We start from the raw sequence: 12,818 nt of genomic DNA, 5'->3' as shown, positions 1-12,818 counted from the left end.
CCGAGACAGACAAGAGCTTCGGACAAGAGCTTTAGAAGCTACAGACACGCCCAGGCTATGTTTAGAGGAAAGATACAGTCAGAGGGTCAAATGTGATTGCAAAGTCCCAATCCTGCACCCCCAATGGCAACAGCACTGACTGCATAATCACATTTGAGCCCTTCTACCGCCTCAATTGAAACTCATTCCATGTTGAAAGTCTTTCAAGGTTGGCTCTATCTTTGTTCAGATTGCTATCGAATGGAACATAGTAACCCACAGCTGTTCTCTCGTGCTTATTTCCAACACCGCTGGGCTGCTTTCACCAGGGAGGTGTCCACATAGGGGAGGGTGCGTCTGTTCTCTAAATCTCTCCCAGACATTTTGTTGCATATCCTAATAAAAACGTCGCATCATGTGGATGTTTGTTGTTTGATGCTCTTGGAGAGCTCTCTCATTTTCTCTCACCCTGGTTTTGTTTTTGTGAGAATAAGATGTTTTCCTTTTACTCTCTGACGAGAGCTAGATCTTTCAGCGGCTCAACTCAGCCAAACAGCTTTGCTCCGTACAGCTCTGCTCAGCGCGACACAGCCTCAAACTGGCACTGTGTATCTTTCTGGTTCCCTGTGCAAGTGAATGTGGCACTGACCAGACATTGTTTCTCCAAACGTACTGTTTCATCATCTTGCTCCCCACAGCTCTGTCACGGCCCACTGTGTCCCTGACTTGGCTTGGGTTCAGCAACACCTCGAGCACAGACACATTATCTCGCTCAGCAAGTCTCTCTACCGCTGAAAGTCATTTGTTAAAGGAAGATAAATGGCACACATTTGTCAACACTTTCTCATCCCACAGTGTTATGGCGCCTGAGAGGGATGGTTCTGTGAGTAAACGAAGCTTCCGTCTTCCCAATGAAAAGTTTAATGTTCTGTATCTATAGTCTGCATAACTATTTCATGACAGGAGGAGACATATGTGTTCATATTTCAGACTGTAAGTTAGGTAAAGCAGAAGAAGGTAAATTAAACATCCTTTAAACTCACAACAGTGGATTTGTGAACATTGGTTTACCGGGAGCATGACAACATATTTACCTTTGTAGTCTACCCTAAAATAATAGTTAACTACTTGTATATTACAGTCTTTTCAAAGACAGTCTTACAGTCTTTACCTTACAAGACCTTCCACTTTTTTGTGAACTTTCAGCGTTCTCCCTATGAGTTTGAGTTAGTAAATAATTCATCTGTAATAATTGTGATTCAGTGAGCCGGTGCCTCAGAATGCCTTGTTCCAACAGGCGCTCTCTGAAGACCAACCGACTCAAACCGGCCCAAATTAGATGGGAGCCAGATGAACGCTCGTCAGGCAGTGAAATCCAAGCACTGTGTCTATGAATAAGAAATAGCATAACCAACCTCCACTCTGCCACTTCTCCTGTGAGAGCTGTTATTATTACTGCTATTATTTAGCTGATCAAACTCAAGTGAATGGAAGCTCTGCTTCGGCTAACCCCTTAGCTCTTAATGGGGTTGAGGCTGTTCGTTTTAGATGTAAGCTGCTTGCCGTGGTTAGTTGAGGTTTCCCTCCACGTTCAAAGTGTGCTGCTGTCTGATGATTCCTCTCATAGCCGCTGGGCGTGGGCGGCTGGCTTCTGCTGATGGATGACTGGTGCTCCCTCGCTGTGCTGCTCCAGCCTGCTTTGCTCTACTCTGGGACATCATGGGGCAGAACTTGCCCTAAGGCCTGGCGGCTGGATGTGCTGTCCGTGGTGCTATCTCTGACCTTCCACAGTACTGAGGGAGTCATCAAAGCAGTCCTCATTAGGAGTTGGCTGCAGAGTGGGTCATGTACAAAGACGATGATACGGAACCTAACAGCCCAAACCCCCTATTTCCAGTCTTCTGGGCTGTGTGTGGCGGAGCACATTGAAGGACTTTTGGGTCTGTCCCAGGCTGTCCTCTGTCTCCCTGTATCAGAGGGGTGTCAGGTGACCAGGTGCAGGTTTTGGTTACTCCTCTCATCCTGATAGCTGGTGTAATGAGATCATTAGATCCAGGTAATAGGTTGTTGGACTAGTCAAGCGAGAGAAAAGCCAGGCGGATCGGTTGCACTGCCCTTCAACCCCGCCCTTCCGTTGCTGCCTCGGCAGGATCACCAATGAGCCTCACTCAGGACGGGGGAACCCAACAAGGACGCGTCCCAAATGGTACCCTATTCACTATATAGCCTAACACATTACTTTGGACCAGGGCCCATATGGTTCTGGTCAAAACTAGTGCACTATATAGGGAATCATCTGGCCTGTGCTGGAGATGAGTTTGTTTAATCTAACATCATAGAAGGGCATTGATCTTGAAGGACAAATATGCTCCTTTACTCAATATAGTGTCTATCAATGGGAATATACACCGCACAGCCATTTTTCTATTCACAACTCGCCCTTTGCAAACGCTGCCTGTGCAAGCTCTAGAAAAGATGAAAGAGAGCGAGTGATGAGAGAGAGAAATGGAGAGAAAGAGCAAGAGAGAGCAAGAGAGGAATTGAGAGAAGAAGACCAAAAACACGTTGATTCCACATGTTTCTTCCTGTAAGGGGAGGAAAAGAGCAAGAGAGCGATGGAGAGAGAGCGAGAGAGAGAAACGGAAAATGAGGTGCACATTTTTTGGGACCGATGAAGCCCTTGGTAACACCTCCAAAAATCCTTCTATTAAAAGTGTCAAAAGAAAGTTGTACGCCAGGCGACGTGACACCTTTAATAGTCCCCCAGCCAGCTGGCTGTGGGTACATCAGGCCCGAGTCCATCTGTTGCTCATCTCTAATTGCTGGAATATAACGATTCCATTTCCTAATGAGTTTGTAGCGCGAGGCGAGGGCCTAGCGCGGTGCTGTACCACTGAAAGGATGGGAAATGATAACGTGGGGCCCATGCTAATACAACGCCCAGGGAAGGTGGAGGTGATTTGGCCTCTAGCTACACCAGGAGTGACAGTCGGCCAGGAGGTAGAATGACTGGGAAATCTAGAGGTGAAAGAAACACTTGAAAAAGAAAAGGAGAGCCGCACACTCTAGGAGCTCAGATGCAATAATTGAATAATCTAATTAACCAACGTTTCGACGGACAAGCTGTCTTCATCAGGGAGGACAGATTGTTTGTCGAAACGTTGGTTATTGTTAATTGCATGTGAGCTCCTAGAGTGCGTGGCTCTCCTTTTCTTTTTCTAGAATGACTGGGCAGACACAGGACAACAACAGTGAAGGAGAGGGAGACAATATGAGTCTGAACTTCTCTGGTCCCAGATCTGTATGTGCTTTATTCATGGAAACTTATCTGGGACCAGGCTATGTCTGAACACCAGCACATTCTATCAACACAAATAATCTTTCCCCCCCTTTGTCTTCTACTAATAAAAGTCCATGAACGAGGAGCAGGGCCAAGGTAATTGCCTGGGTAATTCTTATCAGACAGCGGTCGGGGCTCTCATCCTAGAATTACGCAGGCAGGGTGCATGTGATTCAGCTGAATAGAAAATGCCGAACAATAAATAAACGGTGGGCTTTTAGAGAACGGGTGATCAAGCCCCAATGTTTCCATATCTCAGCCAAGGTCATTGTCTGGGTGACAGCAGGGGTGCGTGGTGGATGGCTCCGGCTGGCTCCGGCTCTCACAGTCGCACCCATAATCATCAGCAGGAAGTTGAGTGGCGCAGCAGCTCCTGTCTGGTGTTCCACAATGGCTGCCATGGGTTTAAAATATAAAACACCTCTCCGAGCAACCGTTGAGGGAAATGTCAACTAATTAAGTGCAACACATTTGACCTTTTTAACCCGGGCTGGGTACACTGACGCCTCTGGGTACACTAACACCCCCGCCACACCTGCTGCAGCAGGCACCATTTTAATATGCTAATCAACCCTATCCGCTGATGTGGTTGTCAGGACTAATGAGGCTGGGAAGCCGTGCTCCAAAGGCTCATGGGTAGTGGACATGATCTCCTGACAAGTGCTGCTGCTACTAGCCCGCTGAGTGATTGATCCAGTGTTATGATCCAGAACTCTACAGTATGTTGTCATCTCCAAAGCCCTGATCGACACATGGCCAGATGTGATGATGTGTCATGTTCTGTATCTTACATCTTTTTATTCTGTCACTGAGGTGATTATCCAACGTTGTCATCCATCATAGTCCTTTAAGGGACATTTAGAAAATGAAGTAGTGTCTGATCATTACAGAGAAGGACCATTTAGGGCAACTTTATGAAAATGAGGACTAATGCAAAGATAGGGTTCCCTGGGGAATTAAGGTTTTCTACATCACATATCATTTTCATATAATGGACAACAAATACAGTAGGGTTGTTCTTTGAAGTAGCTCTCTCTGTTTCATCATTGATCTTTGATGCTCATAGTAAAGTCTGTGTGATCTGTCCCCTGTGCGGTTCTCATACAGAAAGGATGGTCTGGTCCACACATGTCCCTCTCCTCAGGTTGCTCTGGTTTTCCCAATACCCTACCTGCTGATTGAAACACACGCATGCTCACAACTACACACACACTAGGCTTGTGTGGTAAACCATATATAACATATACCCGGGTATTTGGAACTAGCCACGGGATGGTTTTTCAATACCATCAATACCGTTGAAACTATTTCTTTGAAGTTTTTCAATAAATGTGAACATTTATAGCTACTTTTTAAGTAAATACCTTCAGACAACTTGTACAATACAGTAGGAGATAAAGCAGATTACATTCTTCATTTCACCTGTCACATTATTTTACATTATGAAGCTTACCGTAGTTCCCCAGAACAGTTGACGGAGTCACGTGTCTGTTTTTAACCAGCACAACAGAAAGAGTCCAGCGGTGTACATGCTAGTTAGCTACAGTATCTTTATCTTGGCCAGGTCGCAGTTGCAAATGAGAACTTGTTCTCAACTAGCCTACCTGGTTAAATAAAGGTGAAATACAAGAGCACCTCCTCCCAGCTGCCCACTGCACTGAGGCTAGGTAACACGGTCACCACTGATAAGTCCGTGATAATCGAAAACTTCAACAAACATTTCTCAATGGCTGGCCATGCCTTCCTCCTGGCGACTCCAACCTTGGCCAACAGCCCCGCCCCCCCCGCTGCTACTCGCCCAAGCCTCCCCAGCTTCTCCTTTACCCATATCCAGATAGCAGATGTTCTGAAAGAGCTGGAAAACCTGGACCCATACAAATCAGCTGGGCTTGACAATCTGGACCCCCTATTTCTGAAACTGTCCGCCGCCATTGTCGCACCCCCTATTACCAGCCTGTTCAACCTCTCCTTCGTATCATCTGAGATCCCCAAGGATTGGCAAGCTGCCGCGGTCATCCCCCTCTTCAAAGGGGGAGACACCCTGGACCCAAACTGTTACAGACCTATATCCATCCTGCCCTGCCTATCTAAGGTCTTCGAAAGCCAAGTCAACAAACAGATCACTGACCATCTCGAATCCCACCGTACCTTCTCCGCTGTGCAATCCGGTTTCCGAGCCGGTCACGGGTGCACCTCAGCCACGCTCAAGGTACTAAACGATGTCATAACCGCCATCGATAAAAGACATTACTGTGCAGCCGTCTTCATCGACCTGGCCAAGGCTTTCGACTCTGTCAATCACCATATTCTTATCGGCAGACTCAGTAGCCTCGGTTTTTCTAATGACTGCCTTGCCTGGTTCACCAACTACTTTGCAGACAGAGTTCAGTGTGTCAAATCGGAGGGCATGTTGTCCGGTCCTCTGGCAGTCTCTATGGGGGTACCACAGGGTTCAATTCTCGGGCCGACTCTTTTCTCTGTATACATCAATGATGTTGCTCTTGCTGCGGGCGACTCCCTGATCCACCTCTACGCAGACGACACCATTCTGTATACTTCCGGCCCTTCCTTGGACACTGTGCTATCTAACCTCCAAACGAGCTTCAATGCCATACAACACTCCTTCCGTGGCCTCCAACTGCTCTTAAACGCTAGTAAAACCAAATGCATGCTTTTCAACCGTTCGCTGCCTGCACCCGCACGCCCGACTAGCATCACCACCCTGGACGGTTCCGACCTAGAATATGTGGACATCTATAAGTACCTAGGTGTCTGGCTAGACTGCAAACTCTCCTTCCAGACTCATATCAAACATCTCCAATCCAAAATCAAATCTAGAGTCGGCTTTCTATTCCGCAACAAAGCCTCCTTCACTCACGCCGCCAAACTCACCCTAGTAAAACTGACTATCCTACCGATCCTCGACTTCGGCGATGTCATCTACAAAATAGCTTCCAATACTCTACTCAGCAAACTGGATGCAGTTTATCACAGTGCCATCCGTTTTGTTACTAAAGCACCTTATACGACCCACCACTGCGACCTGTATGCCCTAGTCGGCTGGCCCTCGCTACATGTTCGTCGTCAGACCCACTGGCTCCAGGTCATCTACAAGGCTATGCTAGGTAAAGTGCCGCCTTATCTCAGTTCACTGGTCACGATGGCTACACCCACCCGTAGCACGCGCTCCAGCAGGTGTATCTCACTGATCATCCCTAAAGCCAAACCTCATTTGAACGCCTTTCCTTCCAGTTCTCTGCTGCCTGCGACTGGAACGAATTGCAAAAATCTCTGAAGTTGGAGACTTATCTCCCTCAACAACTTTAAAAATCTGCTATCCGAGCAGCTAACCGATCGCTGCAGCTGTACATAGTCCATCTGTAAACTACCCACCCAATTTACCTACCTCACCCCCCATACTGCTTTTATTTATTTACTTTTCTGCTCTTTTGCACACCAGTATCTCTTCTTGCACATGATCATCTGATGATTTATCACTCCAGTGTTAATCTGCTAAATTGTAATTACTCGATTTATTGCCTACCTCATGCCTTTTGCACACATTGTATATAGATTCTCTTTTTTTTCTACCATGTTATTGACTTGTTTATTGTTTACTCCATGTGTAACTCTGTGTTGTCTGTTCACACTGCTATGCTTTATCTTGGCCAGGTCGCAGTTGCAAATGAGAACTTGTTCTCAACTAGCCTACCTGGTTAAATAAAGGTGAAATAAAATAAAAAAATAATAAAACAGTGGCAAGAAAAAGTATGTGAACCCTTTGGAAATACCTGGAGTTCTGCATAAATTTGTCATAAAATTTGATCAAATCTTCGTCTAGGTCACAACAATAGACAATCAGTCTGCTTAAAATAATAACACACAAACAATTATACGTTTTCATGCCTTTATTGAACACACTGTGTAATCATTCACAGTGCAGGGTGGAAAAAGTATGTCAACCCTTGGATTTAATAACTGGTTGACCCTCCTTTGGCAGCAATAACCTCAACCAAACGCTTTCTGTAGTTGCGGATCAGACCTGCACAACGATCAGGAGGAATTTTGGACCATTCCTCTTTACAAAACTGTTTTAGTTCAGCAATATTCTTGGGATGTCTGGTGTGAACTGCTCTCGAGGTTATGCCACAGCATCTCAATCGTGTTGAGGTCAGGACTCTGACTGGGCCACTCCAGAAGGCGTATTTTCTTCTGTTGAAGCCATTCTGTTGTTGATTTATTTCTGTGTTTTGGGTCGTTGTCCTTTTGCATCACCCAACTTCTGTTGAGTTTCAATTGGTGGACAGATAGCCTAACATTCTCCTGCAAAATGTCTTGATAAACTTGGGAATTAATTTTTCCATCGATGATAGGAAGCTGTCTAGGCCTTGTGGCAGCATAGCAGCCCGAAACCATGATGCTCCGTCCACCATACTTTACAGTTGAGTTGAGGTTTTGATGTTGGTGTGCCGTGCTGTGCCTTTTTTCTCCACACATAGGGTTGTGTGTTCCTTCCAAACAACTCAAATTTCTTCTGTCCACAGAATATTTTTGAAAATTCAGGTTCACTTTTGCAAATTTCAGACATGAAGCAATGTTTTCTTCCGTGGTGTCCTCCCATTAACTTCTACTTGGTACTCATCCCGGATCCGGGAGCACCCTCATCAGTAAAAAAGCTGACTAGCATAGCCTAGCATAGCGCCACAAGTAAATACTAGCATCTAAATATCATGAAATCACAAGTCCAAGAAACCAGATGAAAGATACACATCTGGGCCTCCCGGGTGGCGCAGTGGTCTAGGGCACTGCATCGCAGTGCTAACTGCGCCACCAGAGTCTCTGGGTTCGCGCCCAGGCTCTGTCGCAGCCGGCCGCGACCGGGAGGTCCGTGGGGCGACGCACAATTGGGCTAGCGTCGTCCGGGTTAGGGTGGGTTTGGCCGGTAGGGATATCCTTGTCTCATCGCGCTCCAGCGACTCCTGTGGCGGGCCGGGCGCAGTGCGCGCTAACCAAGGGGGACAGGTACACGGTGTTTCCTCCGACACATTGGTGCGGCTGGCTTCCGGGTTGGAGGCGCGCTGTGTTAAAGAAGCAGTGCGGCTAGGTTGGGTTGTGCTTCGGAGGACGCATGGCTTTCGACCTTCGTCTCTCCCGAGCCCGTACGGGAGTTGTAGCGATGAGACAAGATAGTAATTACTAGCGATCGGATACCACGAAAATTGGGGAGAAAAGGGGCTAAAATTTATTTAAAAAAAAAAAAAATAAAGATACACATCTTGTGAATCCAGCCATCATTTCCAATTTTTAAAATGTTTTACAGGGAAAACACAATATGTATTTCTATTAGCTAACCACGATAGCGAAAGACCCAACCGCATATTTTCACAATTTTTTTTACTGCATAGGTAGCTATCACAAATTCGACCAAATAAAGATATAAATAGTCACTAACCAAGAAACAACTTCATCAGTCTTATAACAGATTTATTGTATAGCATATGTTTTGTTTGAAAAATGTGCATATTTCAGGTATAAATCGTAGTTTTACATTGCAGCCACCATCACAAGTCTCACCAAAGCAGCTAGAATAACTACAGAAACCAACGTGAAATACCTAAATACTTAACATAAAACATTTATGAAAAATACATGGTGTACAGCAAATGGAAGACAAACATCTTGTGAATCCAGCCAATATTTCAGATTTTTTAAGTGTTTTACAGCGAAAACACAATATAGCATTATATTAGCTTACTACAATAGCCTACCACACAACCGCATTCATTCAAGCCACGTTAGCGATAGCGAATAAACCAGCAAAAGATATTAATTTTTTCACTAACCTTCTCAAACTTCACCAGATGACAGTCCTATAACATCATATTACACAATACATATATGGTTTGTTCGAAAATGTGCATATTTAGCGGTACAATTCGTGGTTGAACAATGTGAATACGTAGCCAAACTGCACAAAATTATCCGGATATATTTCTGACACTCACATCATCTAATCAAATAACTAATCATATACTTTACTAAAAAATACAGGTTGGACAGCAAATGAAAGATACACTAGTTCTTAATGTAACCGCTGTGTTAGATTTTTTTAAATAACCTTAGATTGACATACAGCTTACGTTATAGCGAGACAGCGGCCGAAATCTGGGCGGAATATACGTCTAAACATTTTCGACAGAAATACGAAATAATATCATAAATGGTTCCTACTATTTGATGAGCTTCCATCAGAATCTTGTACAAGGTGTCCTTTTTCCAGAATAATCGTTGTTCGGTTGTAGAATGTCGTCTTCATCTGTCGATTTAGATAACAAAGCTGGCCATGCGGCACAGAAGTGTCCAACTCACCAGAACGCATAACAAAGAAAATACCGAAAATCGCAATAAACTGATATAAGTCGGTTTAATATAACTAGTTTATGATGTTTTTAACACATATATCAAATAAAATCAGAGCCGGAGATATCTAACGTCGATAACGAAAGCTTTTCAGAACGCAATCCAGGTGACCCTTTCGCGCCATGCAGAATAAAGGAAAGAGTGGTCACGTCATTCCAACAGGTCTTGTTCGGCCTCAGATAGAGCTGTACACCCCATTCCAACTTTCACTGCCTACTGACATCTAGGGGAAGGCGTGTGCAGTGCATGTAGACCCATAGATTCCATGCAAATTAATAGGCTGACCCTGGAACAGAGCCCCCGATTTCAGATTTCTCACTTCCTGAGAGGAAGTTTGCTGCAAAATGAGTTCTGTTTTACTCACAGATATAATTCAAACGGTTTTAGAAACTAGAGAGTGTTTTCTATCCAATAGTAATAATAATATGCATATTGTACGAGCAAGAATTGAGTACGAGGCAGTTTAATTTGGGAACGATTTTTTACAAAGTGAAAATGGCGCCCCCCTATTGAGAAAAGGTTTTAACACCATTCTTGTTTAGTGTTTTAGGTAGTCTAGACTCATCAACATAGATGTTAGCCTGTTCCAGAGATTTCTATAAGTTTTTATCTGACACTCTAGGATTCTTCTTAACCTCATTAAGTATTCTGTGCTGTTCTCTTGCAGTCATCTTTGCATGATGGCCACTCCTAGGGAGAGTAGCAACAGTGCTGAATTTTCTCCATTTATAGACAATTTGTCTTACTGATGAATATCAAGGTTTTTAGAGATACTTTTGTAACCCTTTACAGCTTTATGCAAGTCAACAATTCTTAATCTTCTGAGATCTCTTTTGTTTGAGGCATGGTTCACATCAGGCAATGCTTCTTGTGGATAGCAAACTCAAATTTTGTGAGTGTCTTTTATAGGGCAAGGCAGCTCTAACCAACATCTCCAATCTTGTCTCATTGATTGGACTCCAGGTTAGCTGACTCCTGACTTCAATTAGCTTTTGGAGAAGTCATTAGCCTAGGGGTTCACATACTTTTTCCAACCAACACCGACAATGCTTAAATGATGTATTCAATATAGACAAGAAAAATACAATAATTTGTGTTATTAGTTTAAGCACACTATGTTTGTCTATTGTTGTGACTTAGATGAAGATCAGATCAAATTTTATGACCAATTTATCCAGAAATCCAGGTAATTCCAAAGGGTTTACATACTTTTTCTTGCCGCTGTAACTAAGTGGCTGAATTAATAAGGAGATGGGGCACCATGAAGTGTAGCTTTCTGCCGTGTTTGAGAAGTCAAAGCACTTTGGATGAGTTATCTGTACAGTTGCCACTGCTATCTTGAGTTCCTTGCACTTTTCTCGGCCCCTCAGTCTGCTCCTCCCCCTACTTATCCTAGCAGAGCATACTAGCTAATGTTCAATCGCTGGAAAATAAATGGGACGAACTGAAAGCACACATATCCTACCAACGGGACATTAAAAACTGTAATATCTTGTGTTTCACCGAGTCGTGGCTGAACGACGACATTAAGAACATACAGCTGGCGGGTTATACACTCTATTGGCAGGACAGAACAGCAGCCTCTGGTAAGACATGGAGCAGGGGCCTATGCATATTTGTAAACAATTGCTGGTGCACGATATCTAAGGAAGTCTCAAGGTTTTGCCCGGCTGAGCTGTAGACCACACTATCTACCTAGAGAGTTTTCATCTGTATTTTTCGTAGCTGTCTCCATACCACCACAGACCGAGGCTGGCACTAAAACCGCACTCAATGAGCTGTATTCCACCATAAGCAAACAGGAAAACGCTCATCCAGAAGCAGCGCTCCTAGTGGCCGGGGACTTTAATACAGGGAAACTTAAATCAGTTTTACTTCATTTCTATCAGCATGTTAAATGTGCATCCAGAGGGAAAACAATTCTAGACCACCTTTACTCCACACACAGAGACGCGTACAAAGCTCTCCCTTGCCTTCCATTTGGAAAATCTGACCATAACTCTATCCTCCTGATTCCTGCTTACAAGCAAAAATTAAAGCAGGAAGCACCAGTGACTCGTTCTATAAAAAAAGTGCAGATGAAGCAGATGCTAAACTTCAGGACTGTTTTGCTAGCACAGACTGGAAAATGTTCTGGGATTCTTCCGATGGCATGAAGGAGTACATCACATCAGTCACTGGCTTTATCAGTAAGTGCATCGAGGACGTCATCCCCACAGTGACTGTGTGTACATACCCCAACCTGAAGCCATGGATTACAGGCAACGCTCTCACTAAGCTAAAGGGTAGAGCTGCCGCTTTCAAGGAGCGGGACTCTAACCCGGAAGCTTACAAGAAATCCCGCTGTGCCCTCCTACGAACCATCAAACAGGCAAAGTATCAATGCAGGACTAAGATCGAATCGTACTACATTGGCTCCGGCGCTTGTTGGATGTGGCAGAAATTCTAACTCCTAAACTTAACCTTAACCCTAACCCCTAGCCAAGCTAACATTAGCGAGCTAGCTAATGTTAGCCACCTAGCTACAATACGTTTTTTGCAAGTCGTAATACATTGTATTTTTTTCCAGATTTGTAACATATTGTACTTTTGCAAATTCGTAACATATTGTATGTTATGTAAATTTGTAACTTATAATACATATTGTAATTCATAACATTTACAAACTGTGTGATGGACATCCACAAATTAATACGGATTTGCGAACAGAATAATGCAACATTTTCTGAGACCAGGTTGTTCTGACTGGGCTGGAGAATCAGGCCCTCGCAATTAGGATGTGTTCTAAATGGCACCCTATCTATCCAAATAGACTGCACTACTTTTGACGACAATGCTCTGTGGTGCAGTCTATTTGGATAGATAGGGTGCCATTTAGAACACAACCTGATTCCGAGGGCCTGATTCTCCAGCCCATTTGGGATGCAGTGAGTGTTTGGCTGGAAAAGCACAGTTCCTGTCAGTCCAATTTTAAAGACATTGGGACATTATTGCTAGTGATATAACTGTGTTTGACATACTGTGCGTTTCTGCGTGTGTTGTTTTTGTTTATTTGTTCTAGGCCGATATTGTTCTAAGG

The 12,818-nt window shown here is 44.2% G+C and overlaps 1 protein-coding gene across 2 annotated transcripts in view; it reads left to right on the top strand.

Annotated features, from left to right (window-relative positions):
* The window catches only part of LOC129821046 (serine/threonine-protein kinase 32A-like), a 76,188-nt gene that overhangs the window by 40,179 nt on the left and 23,191 nt on the right, over positions 1-12,818 (top strand). The window lies entirely within an intron of this gene.

Source organism: Salvelinus fontinalis, chromosome 2, assembly GCF_029448725.1.
Source record: "Salvelinus fontinalis isolate EN_2023a chromosome 2, ASM2944872v1, whole genome shotgun sequence".
Classification (NCBI taxonomy): Eukaryota; Metazoa; Chordata; class Actinopteri; order Salmoniformes; family Salmonidae; genus Salvelinus; species Salvelinus fontinalis.
This window is presented reverse-complemented; position numbering and strand designations above follow the sequence as displayed.